This window comes from Callithrix jacchus, chromosome 14 (assembly GCF_049354715.1).
Source record: "Callithrix jacchus isolate 240 chromosome 14, calJac240_pri, whole genome shotgun sequence".
In the NCBI taxonomy this organism is placed as follows: Eukaryota; Metazoa; Chordata; class Mammalia; order Primates; family Cebidae; genus Callithrix; species Callithrix jacchus.
Window position 1 is genome coordinate 42,827,271 of NC_133515.1, and position 19,309 is coordinate 42,846,579.

Here is a 19,309-nt window from a genome sequence, read left to right on the forward strand (position 1 = left end):
TCTCTTCGGGAAGATCAGCTGGCCTGTAGCTGGTCCAACTGAGTCCTCCTTGACTGCCTGCCATCTTCTGGTAGAGAAATCCCTGGTAACCTGCTGTGTCTGGTTATGCTTTAGTGAGAAAATTTGGCTTTTTAAGCTTCCTAATTTCCTACGGTACCACGTCGTAATTCACAAGAGTAAAAGGTAAATCGCTATATGATAGACTATATCATGTATTCATTTGCTGTATATGTGTACATCATATATTCTATATCAGATGGAGAATATAATAAAGGAGGGTAGGATTTTTTTAATACCTGCCTATGGTGTTTTTATTCACAGCACATTAAAGCTGGAAGATTAACATACATTTTTAAAATAGAGTTAATAGATTCTGGTGGGATTAAACTGGGCAGGCTCTTTTAAGACTAGATTGTAGGTGGATTTTGAAATAATTGTTTCTCTCCTGCACTGGTGCAATGAGCCAAGGGACCTATGTGTATGATAATACTTAAGTTTGTATTGCTTGTTTAGACAAGCAAAAGGGAAAGTGGCCAGGTTTAAGACAAGAATTAAGTTCACCATTTACTAGCTGGTTGATCTTAGGTGACTTACAGATAATTGCTGCAGTCTCTCCTCTACAAAATGGAAATGTTAAATATCCACCTGCTGGGGCTAACACAAAATTCAAATGCCAGAAGACTTTTGGCAGCCATAAAGTACTTCACAGATCTTAACTAATTTGTGTTTACATAACCAATTAGTGTGTGCTGTCCTACACAGTATCCGTATATGATTACTGAGCACTTAAAATGTGGTTAGTCCCAAATGAGATGTGCTGTCAATGTAAAAGACACACAGGATTTCAAAGACTTAGTACCAAAAAGAGAGTAACTTTTGTATGAATCACATGTTAAAATGATAACATTCTGGATACAGTAGGTCAAGATTATAGATTACTAAAATTAATTTTGCTGATTTATCTTTTTTAGTGTCACTACTAGAAAATATAAAATTGTGACCACATTATATTTCTGTTGTAGAACCCTGTTTTGTCTCCATCTGGACCATAATATTTCAAAGTCACTGAGTGCCTATTTATGAAATAAATAATGGCCATCTAATTGATTTAAAGAAGAAAGTGGCATTGAATGAATACATTTATATTGTACATTATAATTCTTTAAAGCTATTTTATGTGCCTTCATCTTGTTTGATATGTACCTTTATCTTGTTTGATCATCCTGAAAACCTTATGAGAATGACAGTTTTGTTGTTGTTGTTGTTACTGTTTTTTGAGGCAGTGTCTCACTTTGGCCGAGGCTGGAGTGCAGTGGCACAATCTCGGCTCACTGTGACCTCAGCCTCCTGGGTTCAAGTGATTTTCCTGCTTCAGCCTCCCAAGTATCTGGGATTACAGGCATGTGCCACCATTGCCTGACTAATTTTTATAATTTTAGTAGAGACAGGGTTTCACCATGTTGGCCAGGCTAGTCTTGAACTTCCGACCTCAAGTGATCTGCCTGCCTCGGCCTCCCAAAGTGCTGGGATTACATGGGTGAGCCACTGTGGCAGGCCGAGAAAGACAGATTTCCTTTTTCTTTTCTTTTCTTTTTTTTTTTTTTTTTTTTTTTTTTGCAGTTTTTACAGTTTTGTTTAAACACAAAACATGCATGTAAGCTGTCTACTCATTTTCTTCACTGCACAGCCTGGCATTGGGTTTGGTGACTCTGATGGCCAGCTGGGCAGCTCTTTCTACGATGACTTTGTGGTTCTTGGAGGAGACATTGTGAGTGATCTCAGCACAGTAAGATTTGTTGCACATCAGCAGCACTTCTAGCTGCTTCACATGTGGACCAGGAACTTCCAGAAGCCACTGGGCAGCATGTGCTTTGTTTTCTCATTGCTCCCGCAATCAGTGTTAGTCATCAAGATCTGGCCCTTGAACCTTCTATGAACTCTGTTGTCAGTACCTCTGGGTTTCTTCCAGTTACGCATAATTTTGACATACTGGTCTGACTGGTGCCGGATGAACTTGGTTCTCTTTTTGACAGTCTTGGGTTTCACAAGGGGTCTAAGGGTGGCCATGATGCCAAGGAGGTGATGGCTCAAGAATGACAGATTTCTAATGACATATTACAGATGAAGAAATAGAGGCTCTGAAATCAAAGTAATCAGCCTAGGCTCACACAGATAATAGATGCGGCTTATTATGTGTGGGTAGTTAATATAAAGGGAAGGAAATTCAAGATGTTACATGATAGCAAGGTACCCAAGTTTGCACTGGGCTTGCAACATCCCAGTAGCTGCTCTCATGATGCTCACAAGGTTGATACAGTTCTTTTTTTTTAATTTTTCAACTTGTTTTCTTTAAAAAAATTTTTTTAACTTGAAGCCAGACGGATCTAGATAAAGTTATTTAAGAATCTGCAAGCCTCTGTCTTCTGTGCTTTGTCCCCATGACGCCAGAGAGGCCATAGTTTGGGAGTCAGGGGCAAGAGTGGTAAGAGAGACAATGATAAAATATCTTTCCTCACAGATCCACTTAAGATTTTGGAACAGATGACTTTTGGTCAGGGCCCTCAACAGATTTTATTGACTTAATCAGCTGCATCTGTTTTTACTCTCTACAGTATGTCCAGGGCTCAGTGCTCCACAAATAGCTTTTTTTTTCTCCCAGGCTGGAGTGCAATGGCATGGTCTAGGCCCACTGCAACTTCTGCCTCCTGGGTTCAAGCGATTCTCCCACCTCAGCCTCCTCAGTAGCTGGGATTACAGACATCCACCACCACGCCTAGCATTTTTGTATTTTTAGTAGAGATGGGGGTTTCACCATGTTGGCCAGGCTGGTCTTGAACTCCTGACCTTGTGATCTGCCTGCCTTGACCCCCAAAGTGCTGGGATTACAGGCGTGAGCCACCACACCTGGCCTTCACAAATAGCTTTGAGAGAGTGGTTTATAAACTATAAAGCATGGTGCCGCAAACATGAGGGGTAGTAAATGCCTGATTGTGAACTAAAGAAGGGAGCAAGCAATTTCCACAGCAGAGACTAATTTTACAAAACAGAACAGGAAGAGAAAGAAAAAATAAAGAGAAGTGAAATTGTGAACTGAGGAAGCAGGAGTTGGATATGTGGTCAGGGGGCCCTCAAAGAGATCTAGTAAGGACTAGATCTCTTGGTGTTGCATTAGAAGTTGCTGGTACATGTGTGACCTCAGCCCTGTGCTTTAAAATAATCTGGCAGGTTACTTAGAGGGTGACAAATGGGAACGGAGAGTTTGGAGAAGGAAAACACTTAGAAGGCTGGATATTGGCCCAGGTGAGGGATAAATAAGCGAGTGACGGAAGTAAGGGTGGGGGCAGAGCAGGAGTCACAGGGAGGGAGCCAGGAGGGGGTCATGCTGACATCTGCCATTGATCTGGGATGAGGAAGGAGGGAGAGGCTGGAGTTCACTTTCCCACAATGAAGGAGGCAAGGGTCAGGGTCTTCCTTACTAAAGGTGGAGGTGGGACTCTGAGGCTGGCATCTGCAAAGCAAGGGAAAGACGGCCTATGGGATGGCCAGGACCAACCCAGAAGGGACGAGGGATGCCTGGGGTCCCCAGAGTGCAGAGGCAGCCATAGACAGCTGGCGTAAATGTTCTGTCCTTCAAGTCTCTTCAGCCATTTAAAGGAACTGAAAGAAGAGGACTTTATCTGCCTTGATCTGAAGTTGTCCTGAGGGATATGGGGCCTCAGGCAAGGGCAGCAACCTGAGCAAATCAGGTTGGTTTATTCCCTCTTCTTTTCCGAGCATGTGGTTGTCTATGTATGAGTTTATATGCATGTCCTGGCCTGTGTCAATCTATGTGTAGGTGTGTATTTTAAAAATATATTTGAACTTGCCTTTGTATATATTTCTAAGTGACTGAATGTGTCTACAGATGCATACAGTTGAGATGACATGCTCAGGTATTTTTCTATACTAATGTGTCTACAGATTTCAAGTTAACATGTCAGTTATTGAAGAAACCTAAGCAAGCCTGCGTATTAAGACACTTTTAGGCAGATGCATAAGTGTGCACCTGTAACTTGTGCTGGAGCCAGCTCACACAGCTCACAAAGACCCACTTTTATGTACAACTCTCCAGTTTCCATGAGGTGTAATTAAGTTGATAGCTTGAAATTACCATGGCGGGAGTATTTACACCCCAGAAATCAGTAACTGCTATGACTCAGTTGGTGGTGGTTTTCCAGAAAGCTGGGTGTTAACACTTACTAATGCACTGCTGGGTATATGCATGTGAGAATGCCCATGGTCTGTGTATATTAGTGTGTAAGCACACACTGCATATGAAAGTGTGTACCTGTGTAGTGGCTCCAATGTTGTATAGACTGCAAACTCAGGTGTATAAAAAAATAACCTTTTCCACAACCTGACTTGATTTGTGACTCAAGCTTCTGTGCTCCCTAAAAGCAGAAAGCTTCATCTAGTTAATCGCTTACAGGTGAACTAAGTCATTTCAAGTTTCAACTTAGGTCCAACACTTGTCCTCCTCCTCTCGGCTCACCAGGGTGACATGTGACGGCCAGGGTTAAACAGCATTACAGCAGCAGTCAGGAGAGGCATCCAGTAGCCTCTGCTGAGATGTGCAGTTTTCCCACTGGGGCGTTTGGTCATTGGTGTCCAGTCTCCTGACATCTGCTAAGATTCCCAAGACCCCATGAGCCCTCCAGTTGCCCAGTCTATACTGCCATTTTGGGAACATATCTCCAGGTGTCAGGGATATTTATGTCTCTTTCGTAGTGTTTCTGACTATACAACACTCTGGAAGATAAAGTATAATTCCATTTTACAGTGGCAGAAATGCTCAGAGGTTAGAAGCCAGATTGCTACAACACCCTGTGAATTATGGGCACTAGTACATGCTTTTGGTCATGATGGATTAGGACATTGGTGTTTGAATAATCAGAATCCCCCATTCCATCATTGGACCCTGCACCAACCGTGACCTCTCCTATGCTATGGTATAGCAGGAAATCAAAAAATAAGTGTACATGGAGAGAGGGCTGTCAGGATGAACCAATGTGAATTCTGTGTCATGTAAAACCAGTGGAAAAAGTTTCACAGACCTCCCCTCCCCAGCCTGTCTGGTTCCTTGATCTGGATTTAGTTATCTGGCTTCTAGATGGAGCCCTGGTACTGAGCTGCCAACATTGTGTATCCCAGAATAAAGAGGCAAAGAACTCACAGCACTGGGGTGGATTTTTCCAGAACAGACCTTCTCTGGAAGAGGTCCTGTGAAGTTGCTGCAAGGAAAGGGTGGGGAGGGGATAGAGGCAGGGGGAATCTCTTCCAGGCTCCTGCCTCACCCATTAACAAATGTGGGAAACCCATAGTTCCCCGTTTTATAAAAGTGTATTTTTTTAAAGGATAGGGTCTCATTCTGTCTCCCAGGCTGGAGAGCAGTGGTGTAATCATAGCTCACTGTAGCCCCCAGCTCCTGGGTTCAAGTGATACTCTTGGCTTAGCCTCCCAAAGAGCTAAAACTAGAAGCATGCACCACCAAGCCAGGCTAATTTTTTAAATTGTTTGTAGATGTGAGGTCTCACGTTGTTACCCAGGTTGGTCTTGAACTTCTGGCCTCAAGTGATCCTCCTCCCTCAGCCTCCCAAAGTGCTGGGATTACAGGGGAGAGCCACTGCACCTGGCTGTGTTTATTTTTTGAAAATAATAATAATAATAATTGGCTTGGTGGAGTGGCTCACACCTGTAATCCCAGCCCTTTGTGGGGGTGAGGTGGGCAGATCACAAGGTCAGGAGATCGAGACCATCCTGGCTAACATGGTGAAACCCTGTCTCTGCTAAAAATACACACACACACACACAAAATTAGCTGGATGTGGTGGCACACAGCTGTGGTCCCAGCTACATGGGAGGCTGAGGCAGGAGAATTGCTTGAACCCAGGAGGTGGAGGTTGCAGTGAGCCAAGATTGCGTCAGTGCACTCCAGCCTGGGTGGCAGAGTGAGACTCCATTTCAAAACAAAAAAATAAATAAAAATTTTTGAGTAATTTTAGATTCACATACAGTTGAAAGAAATACTGCAAAGAGATCTGTTTCCCCCAGTGGTAACATCTTACACAACTATAGTATAATATCACTACTAACATATTAACCTAGATATAGCCCATCAATCAGATTTCTCCAGTTTTCATTGTACCCACTTTTGTTTCTGTTTCTGTTCTTTGAGGCCGAGTTTCACTCTTGTCACCCAGGTTGAAATGCAGTGGCACAATCTCAGCTCACTGCAACCTCTGCCTCCTGGGTTCAAGCGATTCTCCTGCCTCAGCCTCCCAAGTAGCTGGGATTACAGGCATGCACCACCACTCCCAGCTAATTTTGAATTTTTGGTAGAGATGGGGTTTCTCCATGTTGGCCAGGCTGGTCTCAAATTCCTGACCTCAGGTGATCCACCCACCTTGATCTCCCAAAGTGCTGAGATTACAGGCCTGAGCCACCGCACCTGGCCTCAGGATGCTTCTAAGAACGCCCCCTCCCCTGTTGCCCAGGCTAGAGTGCAGTGGTGTGATCATGGCTCACTATAGACTCAAACTCCTGGGCTCAAGTGATCCTGCTGCCTCAGCCTCCCCAGTAGCTAGGACTCCAGGTGCATACAACCAAATCTGGCTAATTTTTAAATTTTTTATAGAGATGTAGTCTCCTTATGTTGCCCAGGCTGGTCTTGAACTCTTGCCTCAAGCAGTCCTCCTGCTTCAGCCTCCCACAGTCTCTGACACTCTCTGAAGCTAGAAAGTGAGAAAGTGGGACTGGGAGAGTTAACTAGCTGGGAGCATTGGGAGACTAGAAAAGAAAGGGGTTAGAATGGACTAGAGCAGTCAGGAAGGCTTCCTGAGGCAGGAGTCTTAAAAGACTGGTGAGAAACGAATGCATAGAGAGAAGGGGCAGGAAAGGCACTTGGAGTGAAGCAAGGGTAGGGTGGAGGAGCGGTTTGTACAGGAGACAGGGTCAGAGCCGGGACTGGGAGTGTCATGCTTGGGTGCTTGTGGGTGGTGGGCAGGGCCAGACAGATTTCTCTCCGTTCACCTGCCCAGGAGAGCTGGTCAGTGATCTGCAGGCAACAGACTGCACAGAAGAAAGAGGACAGGCAACCAGTAGCTTAATCAGTGATCCCAAGTCCCCTTGCATCATGGCCTGTGGGTTCAGAGTTCCTGGGGCTGACTGCAGCGAGTGCTGGCTGTTCCAGAACCTGCTAGAGGGGAACGAGCCCAATAGTCTGGTTTGCTCAGAACTGAGGAGGGCTCCTGGACTATGGGACTTTTCTGTTTTTAAAATGGGAGGAGTTGGTCACTGTGTGAAGAAATCTCTTCCAGAGAGGGGACCCAGAGCAAGGCTGAGGGAGTGACCCCAGTGATCCATGCTGTTGGTAATACAACTTGAGTGTTTTTAGGAGGGGAAATGTTTGATTTTCAGTTTTATAAAATTGTCTTTCAATAACTTAGGGCAGGATTTATATGTCACAGCAAATAACAAAATGAGATATTACTCCATAGATTAGTTCAGCAGCGTTTCCCAGTGTTTCCTCGAGATGTTAATGAGTTAACATCTAGAGTGTTAACCTCCAGAACACAGGATTCTTGTGGTCCTGGGGAACACTGAGTCTCCCCAAATCCACCCATCCCACCCTTACCCTGGAGAGACACAATGTACTGCCCAGCAGCCCACTGAGGCTCAGAAAGCCCCAAAGGAGAGAAACTTTAATGGCTAAAGAAGCAAGGTTATTTGCACAGGTGTGGTCTGGTCTCTCAAGGGGTATTGAGTCCTCACTACGTTTTCCCTGCTACACACACAAGTTTTCTCTTCCATCCAGTTTGGAAAACTCTGGAAATGAACATAGATCTACAGGGGCCATGCATTTTGTGGCTCTGGAGTCCTTGTATCAACTCAATAAACCCACAGGCAGATTTTAATGATAAATCCAGCTAGAAGTCTAATTTCTATTCTTGTTTGACTTTTTTCTTTAATAATCCACTGACTTATAAAGCCTGGATCCTATTCAAAGGCCACAAAACTTCAACTCCCCACATGCCTGGCACCAGAGCCTTAGGCCTGGGCTTTGCTTCCCTCAGGTTGGAACCAGCAGCAGCTGGGGGTCCATGCCCTGGAGCCAGCTCATCACTGCTGAAGGCCTCAGGAAGAGGCACCAAGCCGAGGCCCAGCAGTGTGGGAGAGTGGGGCTGGCAGCCCTCCACTTCTTCTTCCTCTCGCCTTCTTTTCTGGGGCAGCCCTGAATATCCCCCAGATACTGTTTCAAAGACTTGGGTGGCTCCAGCCTTTTCTAGCCTCTATGGAGAACAACCCAGGTGGCTCTCAGTTCTTCAGACCCAGGCTGGGGCCAGACCAGGGCCAGGAGGTGTCACCCAGGGCCTCTCATGGGCCCTCCCCAGCATCCTGCCTCTGTCTACCTGATGGCCTATATCAAGGGAGGCCACTGGAGTTGTTGACGCAATGGGGTTTTTGCAGTCATGAACCCCCAGCAGGAGCTGGGGAAGAAAGGCAGGAGAGGTGGGCCTTCCCCAAGATCTGTGGTCAGCTCTGCAGTCCCCTGACTGGGGCAGATGGGGCAAGGAGGTAGTCACAGTGTGCAAGCACAGGCAAGAGAAGCATTAGAAGAGGCAGGATTGGAGGATGGCGTGGAGAGTGAGAGGTACTCGAGTCCCAAAGTGGGAGGAGGTTTGGGCTCTGGTAAAACTGAGGTGGTACAAGCCGGGCTCTGGAGGCATGAAAAGTGGGAGTAGAGTGAGCACCTTCCTCAGGAAGCCAGGGCTTGTGCTTTCTTGTGGCCCAGGCACCGTCCCACTCTCCACCATCAAACCCCATTGGGAGGAAAGTCAGATAAACCAGCACCCTCGGAGGATACCAGCCTTGGCTGAGGAAAAGCCACCTCACCTTCCCCAGTGTCCCGAGATCCCAGACTGGAGCATGATGGCAGGTGAGCTGGGACTGCCACTTCCATCCCAAAAGCCGTCCACCGAAAAGGCCTGGAAGCGGTGTCGAGGGACATGACAGCATCAAACTCAGAGACCTGATGGTGGAGACACGCAAGGATCGATCGTGTATTCCAGTGAGCGGGCCTTTCTGTTCCCACCCTTCAGGACCCAGCCCCAGTTAGGGCTGTGCACTTAAGAGAAGTCCTGAGGGAGAGCAAGGATTGACCTGGAGGGGCGTTCTGATGGCAGGGTCACCCTGACAGGTTATGCACAGATGCTGGGCTTGGGCCCTTCCTCAGACCCTCTTTATTACACTACATCCGTGGGCAACTACCCAGCCCAGGGCCTGTCTTGTTGCTGAGCTGTCTCTGCTCTCTGTAAAGAACAAGTGGGGCAGGAGCCACTGTCAGAAAGGCTGGCTGGCCCAGTTGGTCCCGTGTGGCCAGGCATGTGCGGTTCAGTGGCTTGCTGAGGACTAAGTAGAGGGGACAGCAGTGCCTTTCCTGAGACAAGTGGGAAGAAGGTATCAGCCATGGCTGACCGAGCGGCGACCCACTGCCCAACACAGAGCCAATTAGCAGCACCACATTGGTGGTGGGCTCGCCACAGCTTCTGCAGGAGGTCCCATGTACAACTGGCATGTCAGGCCGAGTTAACACCAGGAGGGCTGAGCTGGAGGCTGCCTGAGTGGGAGAGTGTGGGTGATAACGCTTCCCTCAGGCTCCAGGGAGCTGAGCCAAGTGGGACAGGTGACTGGCTGTGCTCACAAGTGCGTGCGGATGCGTATGTGTGTGTGTGCGTGTGCATGTTTGTCACACAGGACTTGTGTGTCAGTTGCATCTACATGCTTGCTCATGTTCATCGAGCATGTTTAGTACATGCTTACTTTGTTTGCACTTGGAATTCTGGGACTAGTCAGGCCAAAGTCCCTGCCCTCATGGAGTTTACATTCCAGTGGGAGAGACAGAAAATAAATCAACATTGATTACATTTCTTGTAGTGATAAATGCTATGAGGGAAGATAAAGTGAGGAATGGAATGGGGGCTGCTGTTTAGTTAGAGTGATCAGGGAGGGCCCCCCTGAGGAGGTGATCTTGGCATGAATAATGAGGAGGCAGCCTGCTGAATATCTGAAAGAGGAGGGCTATAGACAGAGGGCAGAGAGCGGGGCCAGAGTGAGAGAAGCTGAAATTCTACTATGCTGTGTGTGATGTGGACAGGACAAGAAGGGAGATACCATACCTGGGGTGGCATCTGACAGCCCAGACAGGAGGCAGCTTTCAGTAAGAACCTGCTTTCCCAGCTCAGCCCTGAGGGGCAGCTGTGACCCCCTCCCTAGTCCCAGCTCTGTTGCCTGGCACACATGGGCCTCCCCTGTGACCCCCTCCCTAGGCCCAGCTCTGCTGCCTGGCACACACGGGCCTCCCCTGCTTGTGTAGCCAGCACCTGGGACTGCCCCTGTGGGTACTCCCGGCTCTACAGATCCAGCTCTGTCCACATGGTGTCCAGCTCTAAGGGATGCCCAGGCAGAGTGATCAGGGCTCACACAGCCAGGCTTGACCCTGGGACCAGAGCCTGAAGCTGGTCTTGAAGCTGCATTCTAGTGGCCAGAGGCACAGCTGCCCATGGATGCCCTGGTTTATAGGACCTGCTGGCAGATGATGGGATGGGTCTGCCCAGAGGCCTGAAGGGGGACACTGGAGACTCCAGACAAGGCTCTCCCAGCCCCTACTCCCAGACTTTCCCTTGGGGGTCAAAAGTGTGATGTAGTGCTCAATCCCAGCAAGTGAAGCAACCAGGGCAGGGCCCTGGGAGAGCTGTGGGGCTTGCCTGCCCTCACTGCCCCGGCCACCTCCCCTCCGTGGAAGGCGCAGGCTTTAGGCCCCAGCGGAGGAGTGGAAAGCCACCTTCCAACTTTGACCTCCATCTCCCAAACCCCACAGCCCTGGGACAGAGAGCCTCTTAGGTCCAGAGCAGGGAAAGCTCAGCTGGCCCCACTTCAGGTGACCTCAAAAAACAAAACAAAACAAAACAAAACAAAAACTGGGTAGATGCAAAGAAAGGGGAGGTGAGATGGGTGTGACACACTGTTGTCACTGCACCAAACCAGCCAATGGCTGCCTTTGATTGAGGAGGATTGATTTGGGTGTCCCAGGAGGATGTCCAGTGTGAAGTTGTATCTGTGGGCCTAGTACCTGTGTGTATTTGGTGTCTAGGTGGGTCTGGTTGCTTGAATGTCTGTGAATGAGTTCTCATGTGCCCATATGTCTACCTGTGCCCTCCCTGGGGCTCATGCACTGCCAGCTGTGGGGTCCCCTCTTGTATGTGCCTTTCTGTGTGTGAGATGTCTCGAGGTTTGTCGCCTGTCAGCCTTTGACGTCTCTAACACCCTGTTCCCTAGCCTGGCCCTGAGGCTCTCTGGGGAGAAGCTGCCTGCTCGACTCTTCTCAAGGCTGCATGTGGGGATGGCAAGGAGATTTGAGAAGCTCTCAGGAGATGCAATTCTGCAGCTGTTGGCTGCCAGTGGTTTGCACTTAGCTTTGTCTTAACTGTCATCACACACACACACACACACACACACACACACACACACACACTGCATGCAGCCAGCCAAGCCAGCAGCCCTAAAATTAGTCACGCATCAATTTTGGTCTCTTATTGGTCTCTGGCTGTAGTTTCAGACTTGCATCACTGCCCACCTCCAGCCCCCTCCCCCTGAAGGTGCATGGTGGGTGGTGGTGAGTGAAGACAGGCAGCTTGGGTGAGACAGGCAGTGTGGCTGCCACAGGAAGCTCATCTGGTGCCTGGGCTTAGAGATTTCAGCCTTGGGATGAAATTAAGAAGTAATCTAGCCTCCCCCAGCCTTCTGCCATTGATAGGTGCCATCAGCCACAGTTGCGTGTGTGTGTCTGTGTGTGTGTGTGTGTGTGTGTGTGAGAGAGAGAGAGAGAGAGAGAGAGAGAGAGAGAGCGAGAGAGAGAGAGAGAGAGCGCCTGCTGCCATCCAACCTGATTCTCCAAGGACCCTTCTAAGGATGGGCCCCTCACTGACGCTGTCTGGAGTAAGGAAGTGGGAAAGAGGGGCGGGGGCATCCATCAGTGCATGGACTTCTGAGCAACTCCCTTATGCCTGGCTCAATATTTGCCCAGGCTGTGGTGAGCAGACAAGGGTCTCACAGACTGGTCAATGAGGCAAGGTGGTAAAGGCCTGGAAAGTCAGATAAGAAGCAAGATAGGTCACAGGGAGTCAGTAAGTGTGTCTGAGGAGGATGTGAATGCTGGGTGCAAACAGGAAGCTAGAGAAGAAAAGGTTAGAATGGACTGGAGCAGTCGGGAAGGCTTCCTGGAGGCAGGGATGTTACCTAGGTCTTGAAAAACTGGTAACTGGATAGGCAGAGGGAAGGGAAAGGAAGGGCGCTTGGAGTGTTCACAGGTGGGGTGGAGGAGGGGTTTGCATGAGAGACAGGGACACAGGATGGATAGGGCTCTCTAGAGTTTTAGAGCTGTGACTCAGAATATGATGGCTGACTCTGACCCTGCACAAGACCTGGGGGGAGCTGAGCCAGGAGGGGTGGATATACTGACCAGGAAATGCTGGCAAAGAGGGAGGAGGATGGCAAAGGGACTGGCACTTGTCTCCTAGGAAGAATGACTGAAAAGGTGAGACATGGTCTGGAAAAAGACTTGGGGGTGGGTGGGGTGTGTGTGTGTGTGTGTGTGTGTGTGTGGCTGCATGTGTGTGCATGTGAGAAACATTTGAAGAGTGAAAGTTCTAAGGCCGTGTATTTCAGTGGTTAAGCATGTGGATGGTATTACCGGGAAGACTGGGGACTGGGGTGACCACCCTGTCCCAGTATGCCGGCGGCCTTCCTGGCTTTAGCACCGAAGTCAGAGTCATGAGCAGGCATACCAGTATGGATGCTTGCCCTACCTGGGACTTGCTAGCTTTACCTAACTTCTCTGTGCCGCAGATTCCTCCCCTGTCAACTGGATCTAATGGGCACCTATTTCAGCTGGGGGTGGTGGCACATGCCTGCTATTTCAGTGTGTTGTGTATGTGAGTGGTGGGTGGGACCAGGACAGCTCCAGAGGTCACCCTTGCTGAGTAGGGTAAGGAAGAAGAGGAGGAAGGGCAGGCTGGGCAGGGCTGGCCTTACCTGCAAGCCCCTCCGCTGCTGTCATCTCTGCAGCTCTGCATGGGAGAAGGCGCGAGCTGGCACCCAGGACTCTAGTGGCCCCGTGCTCTCTGTGCTCCTCCTTCCCCAGGGCCGTGCTCCATCCTGGCTGCCCTGTGGAAGCCCTGTGGAAATGGGAGGTGGCCCTGTGGAAGCCGGGTGACTTGAAGAGCTGCTGTCACTGAAGCCTGTCCTGGAGAGTCTGATTCAACCTGTCTGAGGTAACTACAATGTACAGCCCCAGCTGAGAGCCACCAGACTGGGAGCTGGGGGACAATGAGGGCACAATGAGGGGACCTCGGTGAGGCTGGTTGTGGGACAGGTAGGGCCAAGACTGTGGGCCAGCATCTGTTGAGCCCTCAGAACCTCCTCCCCTGGAGCAGTTAGGACTCTTGAGTTTAAGAAATAGACACTCAGTAGTGCCTCAAAGGACCTATGTGTGTGGGGAACAGCCAGAACGGGAAGGGTCTGCAAGGCCGAGACCACACCCCACTGACCATACCCTCCTCACAAGCATCAGCTAGGGCCTTCTCTCCAGCCTGGCTTCCTCTGGTGTTACCACATGACATAAATGGCCACCACGTGGCTCACAAGCTGCCATCGGGATGGCTCAGCACCACACACTGCATGCAGGCCAATCCCGCTTCGCTCAGGTCAGCTCTCCAGTTGTGGGAAAGAACCCATGTAGCCAGTGTGGGTCAAGGATCTCCCCCTGTAACGGATGGAGGGTGACCTGGCAGAAACAAGGCTTCAGGGGCCAGCCCTATAGGCAGCATAACTCCTACCCACCTCACGCACTTCTTCACGCCAGGCCCTGTGCTGGGGACTGTGGACAGAGATGAGGACACACCAGGGCCTGCTCAGGAAATATTTGAGCTGGGTTTTGAGAAATGAGTGAGCGTTTTTCAGGTGGAGAGGTGGGCAGGTTGTAATGGGTGAGGTGGGATTCTGTGTCTGAGGCAAGGACCCAGCTCTCTCCCCTCTGTCTGGGTGGAGTGGAGAATGCCAAGGCGTGGAGGGATCCCCGAGGGACACCATCCTAATGTGGTGTTTGGATTTGAGATTAACTGTGCATTTTCCTCCTCCTGCCACCACCCATAGCTCCGGAATCAGACATCCCTTCTCCAGTGGTTGGGCTGAGGGTGATATGGAGAGTTGTTCTATTTTTGTTTGTTTGTTTGTTTGTTGTTTTAAGGCAGGGCATGCTGCTGCTCTGAACAAAATAGTGGCTCTGCTGGGAAGGAAGAAAGGGAAAGAGGACATTGGGCAGAAACCCTCAGCCTTCGAGCTGGGTACTCTTGATTGCCAGCATCTGATTGAGCCTGTACAAACCTCCGGGGAGCTGCACCAGGAGGGTCGGATGGACATGCTGCCCCAGAAACACTGGCGAGAGAGGGAGGAAGCTGGCAAAGGGACTGGCACTGGTCTCCTAGGAAGAATGACTGTGAAAAGGTGAGACGTGGTCTGGAAGAAGACTTGGGGGCAGCATGCATGTGCGTGTGAGAGACATTTGAAGAGTGGGCATTCCGAGGCCGGGTGTTTCAGTGGTTAAGCATGTGGATGGTATTGCCAGGAAGACTGGGGACTGGGGTGACCAACCTGTCCCAGTATGCTGGTGGCTTTCCTGGCTTTAGCACCGAAGTCAGTGTCTTGAGCAGACATACCAGTCTGGATGCTTGCCCTACCTGGGACTTGCTAGCTTTACCTAAACTTCTGTGCTGCAGATTCCTCCCCTGTCGACTGGATCTAATGCATATCTATTTTGGCTGGGGGTGGTGGCTCATGCCTATAATTCCAGCACTTTTTGGAGGTCGATGTGAGCAGATTGCTTGAGCCCCAGGAGTTCAAGACTAGCCCGGGAAACATGGCAAAATCTCATCTCTACGAAAAAATACAAAAATCAGCCAGGCATGGTGGCACACTCCTGTAGTTCCAGCTTCTCAGGAAGCTGAGGTAGGAGAATCACCTGAGCGTGGGGAGGTCAAGGCTGCAATGAGCCATGATCATGCTGCTGCACTGCAGCCTGGGCAGCACAATGAGACTGTCTCACTAATTAATACTAATAATACTAATAGCTACTTCATTGAACTATTGTGGACGTTAAACAAGAGAGTTCGTATAAAGGACCTAACCCAGTGCCTGGCACAAAGACATACTCAACACATAGCATCTATTTATAATAAATTATATTAGATATGTAGGCTTTTTCTGGGCAGTCCAAAGCTGGGAAACTGGACCAATCTGTTTAGTGTAAGGAAAAATTTCCTCACAGATCATAGGAATTGCCATGGTGTTCAAATATAGGCTGATGTAGGGCCTGGTTGTGGGCTGGAATGTAGAAGTAGCTTCTTCCTGATCCAGAAATTTCTTTTTTCGTTTGTTTGTTTTTTTGAGACATGGTCCTGCTCTGTCACCGCAGCTGGAGAAGTTGCCCCAGCTGGCAGAAGTTTCATAGGTCTCTGATACATTCAGTGTCATGGTCTCTCTCTCTCTCTCTCTTTCTCTCTCTCTCTCTCTCTCTCTCTCTCTCTCTCTCTCTCTCTCTCTCTCTCTCTCTCAGGAGGGGAGCTAGCTTGTCAGAGAGAGCTGCACCTTTTCTTCGCATCAGGGATTCCTGTCATGGGAGAACCCCCTGAGCTGCTTGGATGAAGATAGGGAGACGCTTCAGCCGAGAGTCTAGTGATCTGAGTTATGCAAATGACAGGAGCGACCATGAAAGGCTCTCTGCTGTCCTGGCTAATGGGGCTGCCTCAGGAGAGGGGCTGCTAGCCCAGGCCGGCTGGATTTCCATCAGCCAGCTGCTGGCCTCCCTGCGCCCCAGGCTGTGGGACTAGAACAGCCCTGCTCGGGGGCTGTGCTCTGTGTGTGTGTGTGCGTTGAGTGTGTGTGCTTCCCTCCCCACCCATTCCTCCTTGTCTTTCCCCAGCCCCACCCCTTCACCTCGGCCCACCCCCTATCCTTTGTCCTCTAGCAGTTTAGCTGAAGACAATGCTGAGGCAATTAATAGGGCCCTTTGAGGACGTGTCACTAGAAAGCTCTTTAACCCAGTCATCTGAGTTGGGGCCCCAGGCACATGACCGATGGAGGAGGGGTGCCTGGGTCATGTGACAGCTGCTTGGGTGAGGCACAGGTGCCATGTAGAAGCCAGGTCGGGAGGCCTGGACTCCTTGGACATATAGATTATGTGGACATAGCAGGGGTCACTGTTTTTCACTGTAGTTTGTCTCTTACTAGAATTTTCATCTTGCTAGCCAGCGGCAGAACCAAGATCTTAGAGGAGAGGTGCCAAGCAACTACAGGGTCCATCACAGAAAAAAATCCCTCCTGCATCTGGCACCTTAGAGATGGGACATCGTGTGGTGGATGGCATGTGTTAGCGTGCAAGGGGGCAGGCAGAAACCTCTCTCCTCAGCTCTTCCTACCTCAATGCCTTGCTCCTGGGAGCCCTGGGGAGCTGGTGCGGAAGGAGTTCCGGTCGAGGAAGGGCTTCACAGGGGCAGGAGAGGATTAGGCAGGGGGAGGGCCTTGGGTCTCCAGGCCTGTCTCTGCCATGTCTGACTTTATAGTCTCTCATACAACAACCATCGTCTGTAGCCAGACCACGCCGGGCAGCAGGAGCACCAGTGCTGAGGTGGACCCAGTCTACAACTGTGTGTACTGTGGGTGTGGTGGGTGGTGTCTGCTGCGTGTACGCTCGGGGCCTGCCCACCTGACCCTCATTACTGGGCAGTGGGGCCCCCACTGTCTCTCAAAACTCCTTTCCACTAGCGATGAACCTGGCTTTGGTTCTCGCCAGCTCCTCTGGTTGCCACTAGAGGGCAGCAGCCAACACAGCCTGGCAAGGGGAATTTTGGTGCCGGACTCCCGGCCCTCCTGCGTCCTCCTTCCACGTGTTGCAACCTTCTCAGCCCCTAGGGATGTGCAGGTCCCCGCCGTGTAGGCGGACCACTGGGACCACAGATCCTGCTAAGGATGTCCTTGGCCTCAGGCATAGTGGATGTGTGAGTCTGTTAGAATGAGAAGGGGAGTGGGTGAAGTCAGTGGAGGGGACCAGAAGTGGGCAGGGGTGGTCGAAGCGAGAACCCTGAGGTGTATTCATTTGTTTCTGCAAGAATAAAGGCAGGAGGAGAAAAGGAAAAGCCCGCAGGACCAGGCAGCCTGCAGGGAGATGAGGCAGGACTCAGCCCACTGGCCAAATGGTACCTGATGACAAGGCAGGCAGACTCACCCTAAATGCAAAGGCAGGTGACTCAACTCAGAGAGACCAGAGGAAACCATGTGGACTCTGGAGCCAGCCTGCCCAGGTTCAAGCCCCGGCTCCTGAAAATATTAGTGGTGTGACTTTGGACAAGATATTGAACCTCTCTGTGCCTTGGTTTCTTATCTGTGATGGAGACAGTAATAAGTACTATCACCTATGCTAGATGTGTGTATTAAATAGGTTAATACACACATACAAATAACTTAGAACGGTGTCTGACACAGAGAAAGAACACTATAAATGCTAACTATTATTGTTTTCTGCACCTCATCTTAGCCAAAAAGCTGAAAAGCAATTTGACCTTTGTTTTCTCAAGAAGACATCCCTATGATGTTGAAATAACCAGTTTCCCCTAGAACCCTCTCATGAAATATATGGAATTGGTCCCCCACCCTACAGACATTACATGATAACATATGAATGTGCATGTTAGTTAAAGTTACAGGAGTATGTGTAGTACTGGATTGAATTTGTGTAGTTACTGAGGCCTGCCAATTTATGGTTTTTTTTTTTAGACAGGGTCTCACTCTGCCACTTAGGATGGAGGGCAGTGGTGCAAACATGGCTCACTGCAGCCTCGAACCCCTGAGCTCCAGATACTCCTACCAGCGCCTCCAAGTAGTTAGGACCACAAATGTGCACCACCATGCCCGGTTAATGTTTTTAATTTCTTGCGGAGATGGGGTCCTACTATGTTGCCCAGGATAATATTGAACTCCTGGGCTCAAGAAATCCTCCTGCCTCGGTGCCCAAATTGCTGAGATTACAGATGGGAGCCACCATGCCTGCCACCTGTCAATAGTTAAATCAACAAAATGGTCAGTCACCTTTGAACCTACAAACTCTTTCACTCTTGAAATGAGTCCCTTGAATTGAGTGTGGGGGCCCCGCTATCCCCTTGCTTCTCTCCTTCAAGCAAGACCTGAGTTTGCTCCCCTTGTAACTCCTTCCCTAAGCACAGTCTAAGGACCCTCCCTGGACCCTGTTGGGTCAGGTGGAGCTGACTTCTCACCACTCTCAGAAAATGGTGGCTTCTTTCTTTCTGCTGTTGCAGGAAATTTGAATCCTCAGCCTTACCTCTCCTGAGCTACTTTTGGCTTTAAAGCTGTGGGGAAGTGAAAGGCCCAGCCCTGGAAAAACAGTGCTCTCTCAGGCAAAGGTGAAAGCACTTAACCTTTCGGGGTGGCCAGTTCCCTTATCTACAATTCTGGAGAGAGGTGGGGATATTTTTATAGTTTCCTCCTTCCCTGGGAGGATGTTTAGGAAGAAAATGACCAACTGAGACTTTATTGGTGGGGTGTGGTGGCTCATGCCTGTAATCCCAGCACTTTGGGAGGCTGAGGCAGGCAGATCACTTGAGTCCAGGAGTTTGAGACCAGCCTGCCAATATGGCGAAACCCCATCTCTACTAAAAACACAAAAATTATGTGGGCATGATGGTGAATGCCTGTAATCACAGCTGCTCAGGAGGCTGAGGCAGGAGAATCGCTTGAACCCAGGAGGTGAAGGTTGCAGTGAGCCGAGATCGTGCCACTGCACTCCAGCCTGGGCTCAAGACTCTATGTCAAATAAATAAATAAATAAACAAATAAACAAATAAATAAAGAGAGAGACTTTATTGTGCTTCTACTCACTGATGCTTTTGTGTCTCAAATACAAACTCATCAATAAAAAAGATCTGGGCACGAAGCTCCCTGTTGAAACAATCAGGGATGACCAAGTCACATGACCTGAGGTTAGCAAACTTACCAGTAAGGCACCACAGAGTGGTTTTTTTCTCAAAAAGGGACTGGATAACCACAGGAGATTTGAGACATCCTAGCAGGTCCATCACACTATAAACATTTTAATTTTAAACTTTTTAAAGAATAGGTAACAACTTTTCATATATTTACATAGTTC

General features: G+C 49.4%; 1 long non-coding RNA gene across 1 annotated transcript; it reads left to right on the forward strand.

Annotated features, from left to right (window-relative positions):
* The first annotated feature begins 45 nt into the window (after positions 1 to 45).
* Positions 46 to 19,000, forward strand: LOC118147290 (uncharacterized). The gene is made up of 3 exons (XR_004733539.3): positions 46 to 183; positions 13,238 to 13,367; positions 14,342 to 19,000. It is a non-coding gene; the product is annotated as an uncharacterized LOC118147290 (long non-coding RNA).
* Positions 19,001 to 19,309: the final 309 nt, after the last annotated feature.